This window comes from Syngnathus floridae, chromosome 18 (assembly GCF_059516105.1).
Source record: "Syngnathus floridae isolate MCC-2025c chromosome 18, RoL_Sflo_1.0, whole genome shotgun sequence".
NCBI lineage: Eukaryota > Metazoa > Chordata > Actinopteri > Syngnathiformes > Syngnathidae > Syngnathus > Syngnathus floridae.
Window position 1 is genome coordinate 354,852 of NC_142430.1, and position 21,117 is coordinate 375,968.

The following is a 21,117-nucleotide window of genomic DNA, read 5'->3' on the forward strand; positions in this document are numbered from 1 at the left end:
GCAGCAGCTGCTTCTCCTCCACCCACTTGACATTCTAGAAGAGACAAACGCGTGGACAGCTTTGGAATGTTGTGTCATTTTCATCCACAAATTCTTTGGTTGACTGGAAAATGACATTTGCTTTTCTCCGCATTTTCCCAGCCACGTTCGGGGGGGGGGGGGGGGGGGGGGGGTTGGTCCAGTAATGCCAGACGGATGAGTGACTGAAGAATGTAGCTATTTTGTCTGAGAAAAAGGTGTGCTCATTGATGAGCTTACCTGTCCTTGTTGCTTCAGCGCTGACTCCAGATCTGCTACTCTGCTTTGATAGTGACCCATTTCTACCATCAGCTTTTCTCTGGTCTGAAAGGAGGAGGAGGGAGGCTCCTCCTCCTCCTTTCAGACCAGAGAACACCCGAGGCTGGGTGAGAACGGGGAGGCTGCGACCCGGCCGGGGGTTGCGGGAAGGGGCGCCACCTTGATCTCCTTCTCGGCGTCGTAGTCCCCTTTCGCTGGTCTGGGCTAGCAGAGCGTAGGCTCGTTGCAGCGCTTGATATTCTTGCGTCAGCTGGCGGTAGCGAAGCTCCGCCTCTTCATGCACACACCAATGCAACACAGCACTAGTACCAGAATCAGTCAGACCGGCGACAAAGCACCCGCGACGCAAAGACGAGTCCGATTCCAGGCTGAAGAGGAATGTTTGGTGCCAATACGCTGGCAGAAATGGCGGGCTACCTCTTCGGGTTCCGTGTCGGGGGTTCTGTCGGTGTGAAAAGACAAGGACGATCCGTCCGAGTCCACCAACACGTCTTCGTCGTAGCCGTAAAATGTTTCGATGACCTGCGGGCGCGGAAGCAAACATCTCTCTGAACAAACTGAAGCGACACCTCACGATGAATCGACGAGAGGAACGATAGCGAGAAAAAGGCCATTTCATCTTGCGCAACACCAAGCAGCCGCAAACAAACAGACTCACCTTGCAGGACCTCACGCTTTGTTCCTCCTCAGAGATTCTCGACGTCGGTATCGTAGCAGCAAATCTCTCTCCTGTCGACACAAATAATCCGCCTTTGAGATTCTTTGGATGCAAAGGGAACGAACGGCTCCGGCGCAGAAACAAACGCGACTCACAATGACATTTCTGACATGAGCTCCTGTCTCCAGAGCCTGAAAAACACGTCACCGGCGATGATTGGAGGGACGCTCGTCTTTTCCAAAAGTGACAACTACAGGGTGTGTCAGGGTTTTCCAGATTATCTTTATCGTATCATTGTGTTGCTTTGACTTTGACTGCGACCTGTAATAAATAATATTATTTATCCCTTATTTATCCCTATCGCTTATCCCTTCCTACACAAAGTCGTAAAACACCCCTTGCTATGTTTTGACTAGAGGTCAAGGGCTTCCTCTATTCAATCCACTCTTACACCCACCCTGTTTCTCTTAATTAAAATGCTCGTGCAGGAGCCGAGAGTCAGACTTCATTCGTACAACGGATGGACTCTCCACCTGCAGGTGTCCAAAAGAACTTACTTGTCTCCCGTGTGGTTCTTGCAAAATAAGTTGGAGCGAGCGCAACTCTAACAGGGTGCATTTTGCCACTAGCTGCCTACGGACAATGACGTCGCGCTCGCGGCTCATGGTTGACGGGCTGAGCAGCCGGGCAAGTCCGTCGTTTTCAGCGCACAGCGAGTGGCAAAGGCGCTGACAAAACGGGAGCTTTGAGCTGCTGAAAACGGCAAAACAAGTCTAAAGCGTGTTCAAACGCGTGCGCACAATGCTCCTGCTTGAAAGGTCGGAATTTAAGGGGCCAATTTTTTGGATGGCGGCCGCCGGCCAAGCTTTGGACGGAAAAGGTTTCCTGGCGACAGCGAGCGAGCGCGGCGCTGCCGTACGTGCACCGAGTCGCCTGCCTGAAGACCTTGGACAAGTCGTCGATGATGTGCCGCTGCTCCACAACTTGAAGGAACTCCATTTCACCGTCCTGCTGGCCGCAACCGCGGTCCAGGTCATTGAGCGAACTAGGCCTTCTCTGTGGAACACAAATGCAGTGGACTCTGTTGGCACGCCGCCGTTGTCCGCGTCGACTTACCAAGCTTGCCATCTCCTCGTTCTCCTGGGTGACAAAGCGCACTTTGTTTTCAAGGCGACACAGCACCAGCGAGAGTTCTTCATTCTTCCTGCTCAGGCGTTTGTTTTTGTACAGGAGTGGCAGAAACTGGCTTTCTGTTTCTCTCAGTCGCTTTAGCTGCAAGCATGAAGTGCGGGATGTGAAAGACGCACAACACGCGGGCCAGAACGTATCCATTCCTTTTGCATCGGTTTGAACGGAATCGTGGCTTTGGCTCCCAATAAAAGACATCTACCAGGCAACCGACTCGCCGCGCCGCTCAACTAATAAGCAAGCGCAATGGGTGCCTCGCTGGATGGCGCGCATCAAACGTAGCGCAAACCTTCAAGCGTGCCGTCAATAAATTACCAGTTCATTGCGCTCTTCAGAAAGCAGGGCGTTTCAATCCTCCAGTTTCCTGATGACTGCGCTGAGCTCAGCGATTTTCAGATGAAACCGTCGCGTGTCCCGATCCTCCTGAGACTGAAAACGCCCCGCAACACACACACACAAGCACTCGTTCAAAGTTCAAAACTGTTTTTGTGCTACCTTCCTCCAGCAACGAACTAAGTCATGCGTACTGCAAGTGTGTGATGAGGTGGCTTACGCAATGAAGAGGATTGCTAGTAGCGGCGTTGACCCCACTTCCAGGGTAGTTTAGGCCCGCCCTTTGGGAATCCCTCAGGGCAGCGATCTGCTGCTCGGCAGCCTGAGTCTGCAGCTGAAGGCGGTGGACGTGGCCGGCCCCAGGGCTTCATCCAAAACACTAACCGCTCTGTCTTTCAGCTTGATCTCATCCGTCTGGATGTACAAACGGGGAGCGCTCAGGCAGGCGGGCAAACTCATTTGCCAGAATTGTGACAAAAACAAAGAGAGCAACCGGCCACTTTTGTTCTTGAATCGACTAGAACACCTTTGCTGTGACAAAAGCGAAGCGAGCAACCGGACATTTTCTTCTTGTGAAATAGAATAGAATAGAATGCCTTAGGTGTCATTGCACTGCAGGTATACAACGAAATTGGGAACATAGTCACGCACCGCGCATCTGATCAGTCCTACCAGTCGGCGGATCTCCCTCTCGCAGTCTCTCTTGGTTCGGCTCAGCTCCTCCCGATGCTGGTGATGAGCCGATCGGAGCTCGGCCGCTCGGGACTGCCAGGCCTGCTGGGCCGCTGCCAGGGCTTCTTCCGCGCTCCTGGTGGAGGCGACACCGCTCGGTCTCCCGACACCGCCGCGTCTCCTCCACCTCCGCCAGCAAAGCGCCCCCCCTCCTCACCTGAGCAGACATTGCGCCACACCGGGCCGTTGAGACCGCAACGGAGCGCCGCGACGCTTACTGGGGACAAGCTACACAATACGGTAGCGGCCGCATCGAAGCCCGACGTGGCGTGCGGATAGTCAGACACGGATAGAGCGGATCACCTTGTCCATGGAGCCGTCCCTCAGGCTGAGGACCAAGGCATTCAGTCGCTGGATCTCTCCATCTTTGATTTTGATCACTCTCATCAGCTCCATTTCATGCTGCCGCAGTAATGTCTCCCTGGTAATGGCTAACTCTTTCTGCTTCTCCTCATGGAGTTTGCTTTTGAGTTCCGTCATGGCGGCGGTGGCACGGTGGTGCTCCGCCCGCAGGTCCTGACTTCTCTCTCTCTCCAGACAGCTGACCTGACATGACTTAGACTTAGACAAACTTTATTGTCATCTTGTCTGCACATGGTGCATACAAAACGAAATTCCGTTGCATACGTCTTACAACAAAGTAGTGATATTGCAGTTGAATAGAAGTAACATATCCTATGAAAATATATATATATACATATATACTATATATATATATATATATATTAAAAATAAGTATAAAGTGCAGCAGTGATAATTATGCAATAGTGCAAGTAGGCAAAACAGTATTCAAGAGTGTGCAGAGGAATGCTAAACCATGTATTAAACTTCTATTTAAAGGGTTTATACAAGTTCAGTAAAGTTGGTAGTGCGAGATAGTGCAAGATAGAGGTCCGTAGTGTCATAAAGTACAGTTCTGTGAATGTGTGATGCAGAGTTCAGTTTAGAGCTCAACAGTTCTAGTGTTCAACAGTCTGATGACAGCAGGGAAAAAGCTGTTGCAGAACCTGGTGGACCTGCAGCGGATGCTGCAAACCTCTTCCCAGAGGGCAGCAGGGAGAACAGTCCATGGTGGGGGTGTGATGGGTCATTGATGATGTTACGGGCACGGGACATGCAGCGCTGAGATGAAATGTCCTGAATGGAGGGAAGAGGAGCCCCTATGATCCTCTCTGCTGTCCTCACCACTCTCCTCACGTTCTTCCAATCGGAGGCGGTGCAGCCTCCACACCACACAGAGAGACAGCTTGTCAGAATGCTCTCTATGGTGCTCCTGTAGAACGTCCTCATGATGGGTGGGGGCAGGTGGGCTCTCCTCATCCTCCGCAGGAAGTACAAGCGCTTCTGTGCCCTCTTGACCAGTGCCGTAGTGTTCATAGTCCAGGTGAGGTCTTCTGTGATGTGGACCCCCAGGAATTTGGTGGTGCTGACCACCTCCACAGCTGAGCTGTTGATGATCAGTGGAGCGTGGTGAGGCTGTTTTTTCCTGAAGTCGACGATGATCTCCTTCATCTTCTCCTCATTCAGGATCAGGCTGTTTTCTCTGCACCAGCCCACCAGCTGCTCCACCTCCTCTCTGTAGTCCAGGTCGTTGTTGTCTCTGATGAGCCCCACCACCGTTGTGTCGTCTGCTGACTTCACGATGTGATTGGTGGTGAACCTGAGGACGCAGTCGTGTGTCATCAGGGTGCACAGCAGGGGGCTCAGGACGCAGCCCTGAAGGGAGCCTGTGCTGAGGGTGATGACATCAGAGGTGTTCTGTCCGACCCGGACTGACTGAGGTCTGTTGGTGAGGAAGTCTAGCAGCCAGTTGCGAAGGGGGGTGTTGAAGCCCAGGTGTTCCAATTTTCCTACCAGATGCTGTGGGATGATGGTGTTAAACGCTGAGCTGAAGTCCAGGAACAGCCTCCGCACATGGGTGTTCTTCTCCTCCAGGTGAGCCAGGCTCAGGTGAAGAACGGAGGAGATGGCGTCCTGAGTGGAGCGGTTTTGCCGGTCGGCAAACTGGAACGGGTCAAATAATAGGGGGAGTCTGGAAACGATGTGACCTTTAAGCAGCCTTTCGAAGCACTTCATCATAACCGGAGTCAGTGCAACAGGCCGGTAATCATTAAATGAGGTGATTTGAGGTTTCTTCGGCACCGGAATGATGGAGGCAGTCTTAAAGCACGCCGGCACTGTGGCTTGGCCCAGCGAGGTGTTAAAAATGTCTGTGATGACCCCAGCCAGATGACTTGCACATTCCCTGAACACACGCCCAGGAATGTTGTCGGGGCCAGGGGCCTTACAGGGGTTGACTCTCCTCAGGGTCTTCAACACATCGGCGGAGTCAAGGCAGAGTACCTCCTCTTCCTGATGGGGGACAGTTTTAACTGCTGGAGTGCCGTTTAGTGCCTCGAACCTCCCAAAGAAGTTATTTAGACCATTTAGAAAGTCAGCATCAACTACACCCACCGGGGGGGGGGGAGGGGGAGTTGTAGTCTGTAATCGCCCGTATGCCTTGCCACATACTCCTGATGTTTTTGACGTCGTGGAAACGATCCTGAAATTTTCGACTGCGGTCTCGCTTCGCTATCCTGATGGCACGGTTCAAGTTGGCTCTCGCTGTCCTCAGTGTCTCCTTGTCGCCAGACTTGAAGGCAGAGTTCCGCGCTCGTAGCGTTTGACGTACCTCCTCAGTCATCCAGGGTCGTTGGTTGCCCCGGGTGATGATATTCTTAGTGGTGCTGACGTCCTCGGTGCATTTGTTGATGTAGGCTGACACAGTCATGGCACACGCATGTCTAATCTACATCGGGAAAACTGGGAGGGAGGGAGGCAGGCAGGGAGGCAGGCAGGGAGGCAGGCAGGGAGGCAGGCAGTGTCTGTCTGTTGAGGTTTTCACCTTGTTCTTCTCCTGCTGAAGTTCTAACTGGACGTCCATCAGTTTGGTTCTCAGCTCGTCATTGGCGGCCTGAAGGGCGTCCGTTCGCTCCGCCTTGGCCCGCCCTGCCGGAGCTCGTTTGGACATCTCTTACTCGAGTCTCGCCCGGTCGTCAGTCAGAGATCACAACATTTGTACCTGGAGAGCACAAACGCAGCGCTGTTTTCCACTGGCTTCGAACTCAACTTCAATCGGTACCGTAACTTACAACATCATAAACATAGAACTAGCTTGACTTATTCATTGAATAAATGCATTTGGTTCTTCAAAACTGCATCACGCAACATAGCGTGACCGAGACGGCCGTTATCCACCTGCGTGAAGTTATTTGGTGAAATGAATGAGATGTTTAAGACACCATCGTTCTGTCTCTATGTAGATGAAGGTAAATAATCGATTGCTGAAGGTCCAAAGGTGTTGTGATAAACAAATAAACATATTAGTGATTAGTGACATATTTGTGATAAACATATTAGGCAGGATAATCACATATGTTAACGTGACTGCCCACACTGTATTTATTTATGGTTATTTGTTAAATCGAGTACTGTTAGACATGAAATAGGAAGTGTTTAACATAAATGGAAGACGAAAGGGGTACTCACCATTGTAGCTCCTGCTGGTCAATGATACGAGCCTCTTCTTGCAGTGGAAAACATACAGCCAACAAACACCGTGGAACCTAAAGGAATGAAATTAAACATTAACATTTAGCCTCAACCAACATTCACAGATACAACGCAACGCAAACTACACAAACGTAAATCTTTTTAAACACAATGAGTTGTACTTACCGTGTACGCTCTAGACGGTCCACTTGCAAGCGGAAAATAAAGATATTTCTGTTGATAATCGTCGTGTTTGTATCCGGTGTCTCGCTCAAGGCCATTGCGCCCACAGATTTGAATTTTGGCGAGAGTTCAGCCTATTGACGTCATTTCCGCGGTGTAATACCCGCATATCTGAAACGGCAAAGTTAAGAGTAGAGTTAAATAAAGTTTTTAGTCAACGCAATAATTTACAACCGTTGACCAGTCGAAATAATCGTCGAAATTTGGCGTCTGTGGCTGGAAGCAGACGCCGAGTTCGACATTCCTCCCAAACGCCACACTCCCTTGCTTTTCAGGGCTAAAAAAAAACAGTTGTAATTACCTTGTACGCTCTAGACGGTCAAGTTGCAAGCTGAAAACAAAAATATTTGCCTTGTTAGTCATCGTGTTACTAACAGCTGTGTCTTGTTTGCCAGAACTGCCGCTTTCCTACTTCCTGTTGCAAGCCACGCCCACGGATTATAATTTTGCCGTGAGTTCCGCCTATTGACGTCATGTCCGCGTCACATGACTGCGACGTAATATTATCTAAAACTGTTTGTGCGGTATTGTGTTGTTCTGTGCGGTATTGTGTTATTCTGTGCGGCGTCGTGTTGTTCTGTGCGGCGTCGTGTTGTTCAGTGCGACGTCGTGTTGTTCAGTGCGGCATGGTGTTGTTCAGTGCGGCATGGTGTTGTTCAGTGCGGCATGGTGTTGTTCAGTGCGGCATAATGTTGTTCAGTGCGGCATAATGTTGTTCAGTGCGGCATGGTGTTGTTCAGTGCGGCATGGTGTTGTTCAGTGCGGCATGGTGTTGTTCAGTGCGGCATAATGTTGTTCAGTGCGCCATAATGTTGTTCAGTGCGGCATGGTGTTGTTCAGTGCGGGATGGTGTTGTTCAGTGCAGGATGGTGTTGTTCAGTGCGGCATGGTGTTGTTCAGTGCGGCATGGTGTTGTTCAGTGCGGGATGGTGTTGTTCAGTGCGGCATGGTGTTGTTCAGTGCGGCATAATGTTGTTCAGTGCGGCATGGTGTTGTTCAGTGCGGCATGGTGTTGTTCAGTGCGGCATGGTGTTGTTCAGTGCGGCATGGTGTTGTTCAGTGCGGAATGGTGTTGTTCAGTGCGGCATGGTGTTGTTCAGTCCGGGATGGTGTTGTTCAATGCGGGATCGTGTTGTTCAGTGCGGGGTGGTGTTGTTCAGTGCGGGATGGTGTTGTTCAGTGCGGCATGGTGTTGTTCAATGCGGCATGGTGTTGTTCAGTGCGGGATGGTGTTGTTCATTGCGGCATGGTGTTGTTCAGTGCGGCATGGTGTTGTTCAGTGCGGCATGGTGTTGTTCAGTGCGGCATGGTGTTGTTCAGTGCGGCATAATGTTGTTCAGTGCGGCATGGTGTTGTTCAGTGTGGAAAGGTGTTGTTCAGTGCAGGATGGTGTTGTTCAGTGCGGCATGGTGTTGTTCAATGCAGGATCGTGTTGTTCAGTGCAGCATAATGTTGTTCAGTGCAGCATGGTGTTGTTCAGTGCGGCATGGTGTTGTTCAATGCGGCATGGTGTTGTTCACTGCGGGATGGTGTTGTTCAATGCGGGATCGTGTTGTTCAGTGCGGCATAATGTTGTTCAGTGCAGCATGGTGTTGTTCAGTGCGGCATGGTGTTGTTCAGTGCGACATAATGTTGTTTAGTTAGGCATAATGTTGTTCAGTGCGGCATAATGTTGTTCAGTGCGGCATGGTGTTGTTCAGTGCGGCATGGTGTTGTTCAGTGCGGCATGGTGTTGTTCAGTGCAGGATGGTGTTGTTCAGTGCGGCATGGTGTTGTTCAATGCGGCATGGTGTTGTTCAGTGCGGAATGGTGTTGTTCAGTGCAGGATGGTGTTGTTCAGTGCGGCATGGTGTTGTTCAGTGCGGAATGGTGTTGTTCAGTGCGGCATGGTGTTGTTCAGTGCGGCATGGTGTTGTTCAGTGCAGGATGGTGTTGTTCAATGCGGGATCGTGTTGTTCAGTGCGGCATGGTGTTGTTCAGTGCGGCATGGTGTTGTTCAGTGCGGCATAATGTTGTTCAGTGCGGCATGGTGTTGTTCAGTGCGGCATGGTGTTGTTCAGTGCGGCATGGTGTTGTTCAGTGCGGCATGGTGTTGTTCAGTGCGGCATAATGTTGTCCAGTGCGCCATAATGTTGTTCAGTGCGGCATGGTGTTGTTTAGTGCGGGATGGTGTTGTTCAGTGCAGGATGGTGTTGTTCAGTGCGGCATGGTGTTGTTCAATGCGGCATGGTGTTGTTCAGTGCGGGATGGTGTTGTTCAGTGCGGCATGGTGTTGTTCAGTGCGGCATAATGTTGTTCAGTGCGGCATGGTGTTGTTCAGTGCGGCATGGTGTTGTTCAGTGCGGCATGGTGTTGTTCAGTGCGGCATGGTGTTGTTCAGTGCGGAATGGTGTTGTTTAGTGCGGCATAATGTTGTTCAGTGCGGCATAATGTTGTTCAGTGCGGCATGGTGTTGTTCAGTGCGGCATGGTGTTGTTCAGTGCGGCATGGTGTTGTTCAGTGCAGGATGGTGTTGTTCAGTGCGGCATGGTGTTGTTTAATGCGGCATGGTGTTGTTCAGTGCGGGATGGTGTCGTTCAGTGCAGGATGGTGTCGTTCAGTGCGGCATGGTGTTGTTCAGTGCGGAATGGTGTTGTTCAGTGCGGCATGGTGTTGTTCAGTGCGGCATGGTGTTGTTCAGTGCAGGATGGTGTTGTTCAATGCGGGATCGTGTTGTTCAGTGCGGCATGGTGTTGTTCAGTGCGGCATGGTGTTGTTCAGTGCGGCATTATGTTGTTCAGTGCGGCATGGTGTTGTTCAGTGCGGCATGGTGTTGTTCAGTGCGGCATGGTGTTGTTCAGTGCGGCATGGTGTTGTTCAGTGCGGCATAATGTTGTCCAGTGCGCCATAATGTTGTTCAGTGCGGCATGGTGTTGTTCAGTGCGGGATGGTGTTGTTCAGTGCAGGATGGTGTTGTTCAGTGCGGCATGGTGTTGTTCAATGCGGCATGGTGTTGTTCAGTGCGGGATGGTGTTGTTCAGTGCGGCATGGTGTTGTTCAGTGCGGCATGGTGTTGTTCAATGCGGCATGGTGTTGTTCAGTGCGGGATGGTGTTGTTCAGTGCGGCATGGTGTTGTTCAGTGCGGAATGGTGTTGTTCAGTGCGGCATGGTGTTGTTCAGTGCGGGATGGTGTTCAATGCGGGATCGTGTTGTTCAGTGCGGGGTGGTGTTGTTCAGTGCAGGATGGTGTTGTTCAGTGCAGGATGGTGTTGTTCAGTGCGGCATGGTGTTGTTCAATGCAGGATCGTGTTGTTCAGTGCAGCATAATGTTGTTCAGTGCAGCATGGTGTTGTTCAGTGCGGCATGGTGTTGTTCAATGCGGCATGGTGTTGTTCAGTGCGGGATGGTGTTGTTCAGTGCGGCATGGTGTTTTTCAGTGCGGCATAATGTTGTTCAGTGCGGCATGGTGTTGTTCAGTGCGGCATGGTGTTGTTCAGTGCGACATAATGTTGTTCAGTGCGGCATAATGTTGTTCAGTGCGGCATGGTGTTGTTCAGTGCGGCATGGTGTTGTTCAGTGCGGCATGGTGTTCAGTGCGGCATGGTGTTGTTCAGTGCAGGATGGTGTTGTTCAGTGCAGGATGGTGTTGTTCAATGCGGCATGGTGTTGTTCAGTGCGGGATGGTGTTGTTCAGTGCAGGATGGTGTTGTTCAGTGCGGCATGGTGTTGTTCAGTGCGGAATGGTGTTGTTCAGTGCGGCATGGTGTTGTTCAGTGCGGCATGGTGTTGTTCAGTGCAGGATGGTGTTGTTCAATGCGGGATGGTGTTGTTCAGTGCGGGATGGTGTTGTTCAGTGCAGGATGGTGTTGTTCAGTGCGGCATGGTGTTGTTCAATGCGGCATGGTGTTGTTCAGTGCAGGATGGTGTTGTTCAGTGCGGCATGGTGTTGTTCAATGCGGCATGGTGTTGTTCAATGCGGCATGGTGTTGTTCAGTGCGGCATGGTGTTGTTCAGTGCGGCATGGTGTTGTTCAGTGCAGCGTAATGTTGTTCAGTGCGGCATGGTGTTCAGTGCGGAATGGTGTTGTTCAGTGCGGCATGGTGTTGTTCAGTGCAGGATGGTGTTGTTCAGTGCGGCATGGTGTTGCTCAGTGCGGCATGGTGTTGTTCAGTGCGGGATGGTGTTGTTCATTGCGGCATGGTGTTGTTCAGTGCGGCATGGTGTTGTTCAGTGCGGCATGGTGTTGTTCAGTGCGGCATAATGTTGTTCAGTGTGCCATAATGTTGTTCAGTGCGGCATGGTGTTGTTCAGTGCGGGATGGTGTTGTTCAGTGCGGCATAATGTTGTTCAGTGCGGCATGGTGTTGTTCAGTGCGGCATGGTGTTGTTCAGTGCGGCATAATGTTGTTCAGTGCGGCATGGTGTTGTTCAGTGCGGGATGGTGTTGTTCAGTGCAGGATGGTGTTGTTCAGTGCGGCATAATGTTGTTCAGTGCGGCATAATGTTGTTCAGTGCGGGATGGTGTTGTTCATTGCGGCATGGTGTTGTTCAGTGCGGCATAATGTTGTTCAGTGCGGCATGGTGTTGTTCAGTGCGGCATGGTGTTGTTCAGTGCGGCATGGTGTTGTTCAGTGCGGCATGGTGTTGTTCAGTGCGGCATAATGTTGTCCAGTGCGCCATAATGTTGTTCAGTGCGGCATGGTGTTGTTTAGTGCGGGATGGTGTTGTTCAGTGCAGGATGGTGTTGTTCAGTGCGGCATGGTGTTGTTCAATGCGGCATGGTGTTGTTCAGTGCGGGATGGTGTTGTTCAGTGCGGCATGGTGTTGTTCAGTGCGGCATAATGTTGTTCAGTGCGGCATGGTGTTGTTCAGTGCGGCATGGTGTTGTTCAGTGCGGCATGGTGTTGTTCAGTGCGGCATGGTGTTGTTCAGTGCGGAATGGTGTTGTTTAGTGCGGCATAATGTTGTTCAGTGCGGCATAATGTTGTTCAGTGCGGCATGGTGTTGTTCAGTGCGGCATGGTGTTGTTCAGTGCGGCATAATGTTGTTCAGTGCGGCATGGTGTTGTTCAGTGCGGGATGGTGTTGTTCAGTGCAGGATGGTGTTGTTCAGTGCGGCATGGTGTTGTTCAGTGCAGGATGGTGTTGTTCAGTGCGGCATGGTGTTGTTCAATGCGGCATGGTGTTGTTCAATGCGGCATGGTGTTGTTCAGTGCGGCATGGTGTTGTTCAGTGCAGGATGGTGTTGTTCAATGTGGGATCGTGTTGTTCAGTGCGGCATGGTGTTGTTCAGTGCGGCATGGTGTTGTTCAGTGCGGCATAATGTTGTTCAGTGCGGCATGGTGTTGTTCAGTGCGGCATGGTGTTGTTCAGTGCGGCATGGTGTTGTTCAGTGCGGCATGGTGTTGTTCAGTGCGGCATAATGTTGTCCAGTGCGCCATAATGTTGTTCAGTGCGGCATGGTGTTGTTTAGTGCGGGATGGTGTTGTTCAGTGCAGGATGGTGTTGTTCAGTGCGGCATGGTGTTGTTCAATGCGGCATGGTGTTGTTCAGTGCGGGATGGTGTTGTTCAGTGCGGCATGGTGTTGTTCAGTGCGGCATAATGTTGTTCAGTGCGGCATGGTGTTGTTCAGTGCGGCATGGTGTTGTTCAGTGCGGCATGGTGTTGTTCAGTGCGGCATGGTGTTGTTCAGTGCGGAATGGTGTTGTTCAGTGCGGCATGGTGTTGTTCAGTGCGGGATGGTGTTCAATGCGGGATCATGTTGTTCAGTGCGGGGTGGTGTTGTTCAGTGCAGGATGGTGTTGTTCAGTGCAGGATGGTGTTGTTCAGTGCGGCATGGTGTTGTTCAATGCAGGATCGTGTTGTTCAGTGCAGCATAATGTTGTTCAGTGCAGCATGGTGTTGTTCAGTGCGGCATGGTGTTGTTCAATGCGGCATGGTGTTGTTCAGTGCGGGATGGTGTTGTTCAGTGCGGCATGGTGTTTTTCAGTGCGGCATAATGTTGTTCAGTGCGGCATGGTGTTGTTCAGTGCGGCATGGTGTTGTTCAGTGCGACATAATGTTGTTCAGTGCGGCATAATGTTGTTCAGTGCGGCATGGTGTTGTTCAGTGCGGCATGGTGTTGTTCAGTGCGGCATGGTGTTGTTCAGTGCGGCATGGTGTTGTTCAGTGCAGGATGGTGTTGTTCAGTGCAGGATGGTGTTGTTCAATGCGGCATGGTGTTGTTCAGTGCGGGATGGTGTTGTTCAGTGCAGGATGGTGTTGTTCAGTGCGGCATGGTGTTGTTCAGTGCGGAATGGTGTTGTTCAGTGCGGCATGGTGTTGTTCAGTGCGGCATGGTGTTGTTCAGTGCAGGATGGTGTTGTTCAATGCGGGATGGTGTTGTTCAGTGCGGGATGGTGTTGTTCAGTGCGGCATGGTGTTGTTCAGTGCGGCATGGTGTTGTTCAATGCGGCATGGTGTTGTTCAGTGCAGGATGGTGTTGTTCAGTGCGGCATGGTGTTGTTCAATGCGGCATGGTGTTGTTCAATGCGGCATGGTGTTGTTCAGTGCGGCATGGTGTTGTTCAGTGCGGCATGGTGTTGTTCAGTGCAGCGTAATGTTGTTCAGTGCGGCATGGTGTTGTTCAGTGCGGAATGGTGTTGTTCAGTGCGGCATGGTGTTGTTCAGTGCAGGATGGTGTTGTTCAGTGCGGCATGGTGTTGCTCAGTGCGGCATGGTGTTGTTCAGTGCGGGATGGTGTTGTTCATTGCGGCATGGTGTTGTTCAGTGCGGCATGGTGTTGTTCAGTGCGGCATGGTGTTGTTCAGTGCGGCATAATGTTGTTCAGTGCGCCATAATGTTGTTCAGTGCGGCATGGTGTTGTTCAGTGCGGGATGGTGTTGTTCAGTGCAGGATGGTGTTGTTCAGTGCGGCATGGTGTTGTTCAGTGCGGCATGGTGTTGTTCAGTGCGGCATAATGTTCAGTGCGGCATAATGTTGTTCAGTGTGGGATGGTGTTGTTCATTGCGGCATGGTGTTGTTCAGTGCGGCATGGTGTTGTTCAGTGCGGCATGGTGTTGTTCAGTGCGGGATGGTGTTGTTCAGTGCAGGATGGTGTTGTTCAGTGCGGCATGGTGTTGTTCAGTGCGGCATGGTGTTGTTCATTTCGGCATAATGTTGTTCAGTGCGGCATAATGTTGTTTAGTGCGGCATGGTGTTGTTCAGTGCGGGATGGTGTTGTTCAGTGCGTTATAATGTTGCTCAGTGCGGCATGGTGTTGTTCAGTGCGGCATGGTGTTGTTCAGTGCGGCATGGTGTTGTTCAGTGCGGCATAATGTTGTTCAGTGCGGCATAATGTTGTTCAGTGCGGCATGGTGTTGTTCAGTGCGGGATGGTGTTGTTCAGTGCGGGATGGTGTTGTTCAGTGCGGCATGGTGTTCAATGCGGAATGGTGTTGTTCAGTGCAGGATGGTGTTGTTCAGTGCGGCATGGTGTTGTTCAGTGCGGCATAATGTTGTTCAGTGCGGCATGGTGTTGTTCAGTGCGGCATGGTGTTGTTCAGTGCGGCATGGTGTTGTTCAGTGCGGCATGGTGTTGTTCAGTGCGGCATAATGTTGTTCAGTGCGGCATGGTGTTGTTCAGTGCGGCATAATGTTCAGTGCGGCATAATGTTGTTCAGTGCGGCATGGTGTTGTTCAGTGCGGGATGGTGTTGTTCAGTGCAGGATGGTGTTGTTCAGTGCGGCATGGTGTTCAGTGCGGGATGGTGTCTTTCAGTGCGGCATGGTGTCGTTCAGTGCGGCATGGTGTCTTTCAGTGCGGCATGGTGTCGTTCAGTGAGGCATGGTGTTGTTCAGTGCGGCATGGTGTTGTTTAGTGCGGCATGGTGTTGTTCAGTGCGGGATGGTGTTGTTCAGTGTGGCATGGTGTTCAGTGCGGCATGGTGTTGTTCAGTGCGGTATCGTGTTGTTCAGTGCGGTATCGTGTTTCTCAGTGCGGTATCGTGTTGTTCAGTGCAGTATCGTTGTGTTGTTCGTATTGTGTTTAACACTTAGCCTCTAACACTTAGCCTCTAACACTTAGCCTCTAGCATCTAGAAGGTAAATAAATAGGAAGGAAGGACTCACCGGTGACGTCTTCGCCCACGTCCAAGCGTTGTACTTTGTATTTTCATCCTTCTGACAGTGGAAAACATAGCCAACAAACACCGTGGAACCTAAACGAATGAAAGAAAACTATCATTTGGCCACAACCAACATTCACAGATACAACACAATGTGACGTGCGGGGTTGAGGTTAAAGGTTGAGTGAAGGGCCCTCGTTTTAAACTACTTTTTTGAAAAGGATTGGGAACAAGTAAGACGTATTTAATTTATTTAATGGGAAGTAGTAAGAGCTATTGAATTTAATCTATGTATTATATTCTATTGTATTGTATTCTGTTGTATTCTTTTGGATTGTATTCACACTAACCCCACTAAAACTTCAGCCCACAAAAACTCGCCTCTGGCGCCTAGCCTCTGGCACTTAGCCTCTAACACTTAGCCTTTAACACTTAGCCTTTAACACTTAGCCTTTAACACTTAGCCTAGAAGGTGAATAAATAGGGTTAAAGGTTGAGTGAAGGGACCTCGTTTTAAACTACTTTTTTGTAAAGGAGTGGGAACAAGTAAGACGTATTTAATTTATTTAATGGGAAGTAGTAAGACTTATTAAATTTATTTAATCTACTTTTCTTCCCAGGCAAAATTTGATGTGCTGCAATTCCAAATTTCCAAAGTGAATGAAGGAATGAAGTCCTTTAAATTATGATTTTGTATAAATACTAGGCATTAACACAAAATCGACGGCACAAAATGGGCAGACTTTACTTGTTTGAAAAGGACTGGTTACAAGACAGACTTTTTTAATTTATTTAATGGGAAGAAGACTTATTTAGTTTAATTGATCTATTTTTGTTCCCTGCCAAAATTCGATTTGCTGCAATTCCAAATTTCCAAAGTGAATGAAGGAAAGAAGTCGTTTAAATTATGATTTTGTTTAAATACTAGGCATAGACACAAAATCTACGGCACAAAATGGGCAGACTTTACTTGTTTGAAGAGGACTGGTTACAAGACAGACTTTTCTGATTTATTTAATGGGAAGAAGACTTATTTAGTTTAATTGATCTATTTTTGTTCCCTGGCAAAATTCGATTTGCTGCAATTCCAAATTTCCAAAGTGAATGAAGGAAAGAAGTCGTTTAAATTATGATTTTGTTTAAATACTAGGCATAGACACAAAATCTACGGCACAAAATGGGCAGACTTTACTTGTTTGAAGAGGACTGGTTCGGGCAATTACGTCATATCCACGGCATTTGACTGCGACGTAATACCCGCTTATCTGAAACGGCAGTTAAAAGTAGAGTTACATCAAGTTTTCTTGGAACCTAAACGAATGAAAGAAAACTATCATTTGGCCACAACCAACATTCACAGATACAACACAACGTGCGGGGTTGGGGTTAAAGATTGAGTGAAGGGCCCTCGTTTTAAACTACTGTTTTGAAAAGGAGTGGGAACAAGTAAGACGTATTTAATTTATTTAATGGGAAGTAGTAAGACTTATTAAATTTATTTAATCTACTTTTCTTCCCAGGCAAAATTTGATGTGCTGCAATTCCAAATTTCCAAAGTGAATGAAGGAATGAAGTCCTTTAAATTATGATTTTGTATAAATACTAGGCATTAACACAAAATCGACGGCACAAAATGGGCAGACTTTACTTGTTTGAAAAGGACTGGTTACAAGACAGACTTTTTTAATTTATTTAATGGGAAGAAGACTTATTTAGTTTAATTGATCTATTTTTGTTCCCTGCCAAAATTCGATTTGCTGCAATTCCAAATTTCCAAAGTGAATGAAGGAAAGAAGTCGTTTAAATTATGATTTTGTTTAAATACTAGGCATAGACATAAAATCTACGGCACAAAATGGGCAGACTTTACTTGTTTGAAGAGGACTGGTTACAAGACAGACTTTTCTGATTTATTTAATGGGAAGAGGACTTATTTAGTTTATTTAATCTATTTTTGTTCCCTGGCAAAATTGGATTTGCTGAAATTGTATTTTGCCAAATCTCGATTTGAGACCTGATAGGAAGTATTAAACGCTTAGTTAAATCAATACAAGTTGGTAATAAGAGCGAGTAATGTTGGTTGAACCGATGAATGAAGGTTGAAAGCAATTTAAATTATGACTTTGTATAAATACTAGATATTAACAGAACATCTACTGCGCAAAATGGGCAGAGTTTACTTGTTTGAGAAGGAGTGGCTTATTCAAAACTAAGATTTATGTAATCTGTTTGTTCCCAGGCAAAATTGGATGTGATGCAATTCCAAATTTCACCACATGATGGTGCCCAATTTTGACTTCATAGGACATATTAAACACTTAGCTTGTTATTATGTTCAAGGTAATCAGATTTGTTTATCATTCTAATGGCCTCTTCAAAACTATTCTGGATTACTACTTTGGATCTATTCTACATTACTTGGCAACAACATACTCTGTAACAGATTAGGCAGTATAATCACATATGTTAACTTGAGAGTGCCCACACTCAATCTACTTATCGTGATGTGTTAAATCAATTACTGTTAGACATTATTTGTCTGATAATCTACCAAATCTTTGAATTGAAGAATTTGTGATTTAATTAATAGCTTGTTCAGGGTAATCAGACTTGTATATAATTCTAATGGCCTTCTTTTGAAAACTATTCTGAATTACAACTTTGGATCTTATATTACTTTGCAACAATCTACTCCGTGACAGATTAGGCAGTATAATCACATATGTTAACTTCAGTGCCCACACTGTATTTATTTATGGTTATTTGTTAAATCAAGTACTGTTAGACATGAAATAGGAAGTGTTTAACATAAATGTTATGGCTACTCACCATTGTAGCTCGCTCCTGGTCAATGATACGAGCCTCTTCTTGCAGTGGAAAACTTGCAGCCAACAAACACCGTGGAACCTAAAGGAATGAAATTAAACATTAACATTTCGCCTCGACCAATTTTCACACGTACAACGCAACGCGGCTACACTTCTGCTATTACAAACGTAAATCTCCTTAAACACAATGAGTGTTACTTACCGTGTACGCTCTAGACGGTCCAGTTGCAAGCAGAAAATAAAGATATTTCTGTTGATAATCGTCGCTGCTCAGTGGCTCACGGCCATCGCGCCAACAGATTTGAATTTTGGCGGAGGTTCGGGCAATTACGTCATATCCGCGGCATTTGACTGCGACGTAATACCCGCTTATCTGAAACGGCAGTTAAAAGTAGAGTTACATCAAGTTTTCTTGGAACCTAAACGAATGAAAGAAAACTATCATTTGGCCACAACCAACATTCACAGATACAACACAACGTGCGGGGTTGAGGTTAAAGATTGAGTGAAGGGCCCTCGTTTTAAACTACTGTTTTGAAAAGGAGTGGGAACAAGTAAGACGTATTTAATTTATTTAATGGGAAGTAGTAAGACTTATTAAATTTATTTAATCTACTTTTCTTCCCAGGCAAAATTTGATGTGCTGCAATTCCAAATTTCCAAAGTGAATGAAGGAATGAAGTCCTTTAAATTATGATTTTGTATAAATACTAGGCATTAACACAAAATCGACGGCACAAAATGGGCAGACTTTACTTGTTTGAAAAGGACTGGTTACAAGACAGACTTTTTAAATTTATTTAATGGGAAGAAGACTTATTTAGTTTAATTGATCTATTTTTGTTCCCTGCCAAAATTCGATTTGCTGCAATTCCAAATTTCCAAAGTGAATGAAGGAAAGAAGTCGTTTAAATTATGATTTTGTTTAAATACTAGGCATAGACACAAAATCTACGGCACAAAATGGGCAGACTTTACTTGTTTGAAGAGGACTGGTTACAAGACAGACTTTTCTGATTTATTTAATGGGAAGAGGACTTATTTAGTTTATTTAATCTATTTTTGTTCCCTGGCAAAATTGGATTTGCTGAAATTGTATTTTGCCAAATCTCGATTTGAGACCTGATAGGAAGTATTAAACGCTTAGTTAAATCAATACAAGTTGGTAATAAGAGCGAGTAATGTTGGTTGAACCGATGAATGAAGGTTGAAAGCAATTTAAATTATGACTTTGTATAAATACTAGATATTAACAGAACATCTACTGCGCAAAATGGGCAGAGTTTACTTGTTTGAGAAGGAGTGGCTTATTCAAAACTAAGATTTATGTAATCTGTTTGTTCCCAGGCAAAATTGGATGTGATGCAATTCCAAATTTCACCACATGATGGTGCCCAATTTTGACTTCATAGGACATATTAAACACTTAGCTTGTTATTATGTTCAAGGTAATCAGATTTGTTTATCATTCTAATGGCCTCTTCAAAACTATTCTGGATTACTACTTTGGATCTATTCTACATTACTTGGCAACAACATACTCTGTAACAGATTAGGCAGTATAATCACATATGTTAACTTGAGAGTGCCCACACTCAATCTACTTATCGTGATGTGTTAAATCAATTACTGTTAGACATTATTTGTCTGATAATCTACCAAATCTTTGAATTGAAGAATTTGTGATTTAATTAATAGCTTGTTCAGGGTAATCAGACTTGTATATAATTCTAATGGCCTTCTTTTGAAAACTATTCTGAATTACAACTTTGGATCTTATATTACTTTGCAACAATCTACTCCGTGACAGATTAGGCAGTATAATCACATATGTTAACTTCAGTGCCCACACTGTATTTATTTATGGTTATTTGTTAAATCAAGTACTGTTAGACATGAAATAGGAAGTGTTTAACATAAATGTTACGGCTACTCACCATTGTAGCTCGCTCCTGGTCAATGATATGAGCCTCTTCTTGCAGTGGAAAACTTGCAGCCAACAAACACCGTGGAACCTAAAGGAATGAAATTAAACATTAACATTTCGCCCGGACCAACATTCACACGTACAACGCAACGCGGCTACACTTCTGCTATTACAAACGTAAATCTCCTTAAACACAACGAGTGTTACTTACCGTGTACGCTCTAGGCAAAATTGGATGTGATGCAATTCCAAATCTATCTGAAACGGCAGTTAAAAGTAGAGTTACATCAAGTTTTCTTTTTTAATCAACACAATCATTTACAACCGTTGACCAGAAAGAATCGTCGAAATTCGACGTCCCCCACAAACGCCACGCTCACTCGCTTTTCAGGGCAACAAAAGTACTTCTTTTTAAAAACGATGAGTTGTACTTACCGTGTACGCTCTGGACGGTCCAGTTGCAAGCAGAAAATAAAAATATTTCTCTTGTTAGTCGTATGTTACCATCCGCTGTGTCTTTGTCAACATCGCCGCCATTTTCCTACTTCCTGCTGCGAGCCACGCCCACGGATTTAAATTTGGGCGGAAGCTCTTTCCATTGGCGTCGTTTTCGCGTATAGCAAATCCGATTGGTTGGGAAGGGGGCACGGTTATGCAGCCGAGGAGTCCTGTGATCGGTGGGATGTAAAGTAGGCGTCGACGTCACGTCCGCGTCACGTGACCACGACGTGGCAGACGTCAAATAGCAACCGCTGTTTTGTTTAGTAGACTTACAGTTGTTATGCATTGACATAATGGCGCACACACCAAATAGATTTAAATAAATTAAATAATTCTTCTGCCCACTCTCTTTTAAACAAGTTAACTCTCCCCGCGGATTTGAATTCCGGCGAAAGTTACGCCCATCGACGTCACGTATGTCACGTGACCACGACGTGGCAGATGTCATATAGCAACCGCTGTTTTGTTTAGTAGATTTACAGTTGTTATGCATTGGCATAATGGTGTGCACTCAAAATAGATTTAAATAAATTAAATATTTCTTCTGCCTACTCCCTTTTAAACAAGTTAACTCTGCCCACGTCCATTGACGTCTTGTCTGCGTCACGTGACCACGACGTAGCGACGTCATATAGTAACCGCTGTTTTGACCAGTAGACTTAGTTATTATGCGTTGACATAATGGCGCACTGGTTAGCATGGCCACCTCTTAAGCATGATGATGCGGGTTCGACGCCTGATCAATGTTAGCATGGAGTGAGCTGAAGTGCATGGCGCTGAAGATTTGAATCTTTGAA

At 47.1% G+C, this 21,117-nt stretch overlaps 1 long non-coding RNA gene across 3 annotated transcripts; it reads right to left on the reverse strand.

Moving 5' to 3' along the window:
- Positions 1-15,068: 15,068 nt before the first annotated feature.
- Positions 15,069-20,515, reverse strand: LOC148382118 (uncharacterized). Of its 3 annotated transcripts, none has more exons than XR_015854146.1 (6): positions 20,255-20,515; positions 20,031-20,077; positions 19,830-19,907; positions 18,095-18,265; positions 17,894-17,971; positions 15,069-15,157 (listed from the first exon to the last, which is right to left on the reverse strand). It is a non-coding gene; the product is annotated as an uncharacterized LOC148382118 (long non-coding RNA). The 3 variants fall into 3 exon arrangements; XR_015854144.1 differs by lacking the exon at positions 15,069-15,157 and adding an exon at positions 16,272-16,329; XR_015854145.1 differs by lacking the exons at positions 15,069-15,157; positions 17,894-17,971; positions 18,095-18,265 and adding an exon at positions 16,272-16,329.
- Positions 20,516-21,117: the final 602 nt, after the last annotated feature.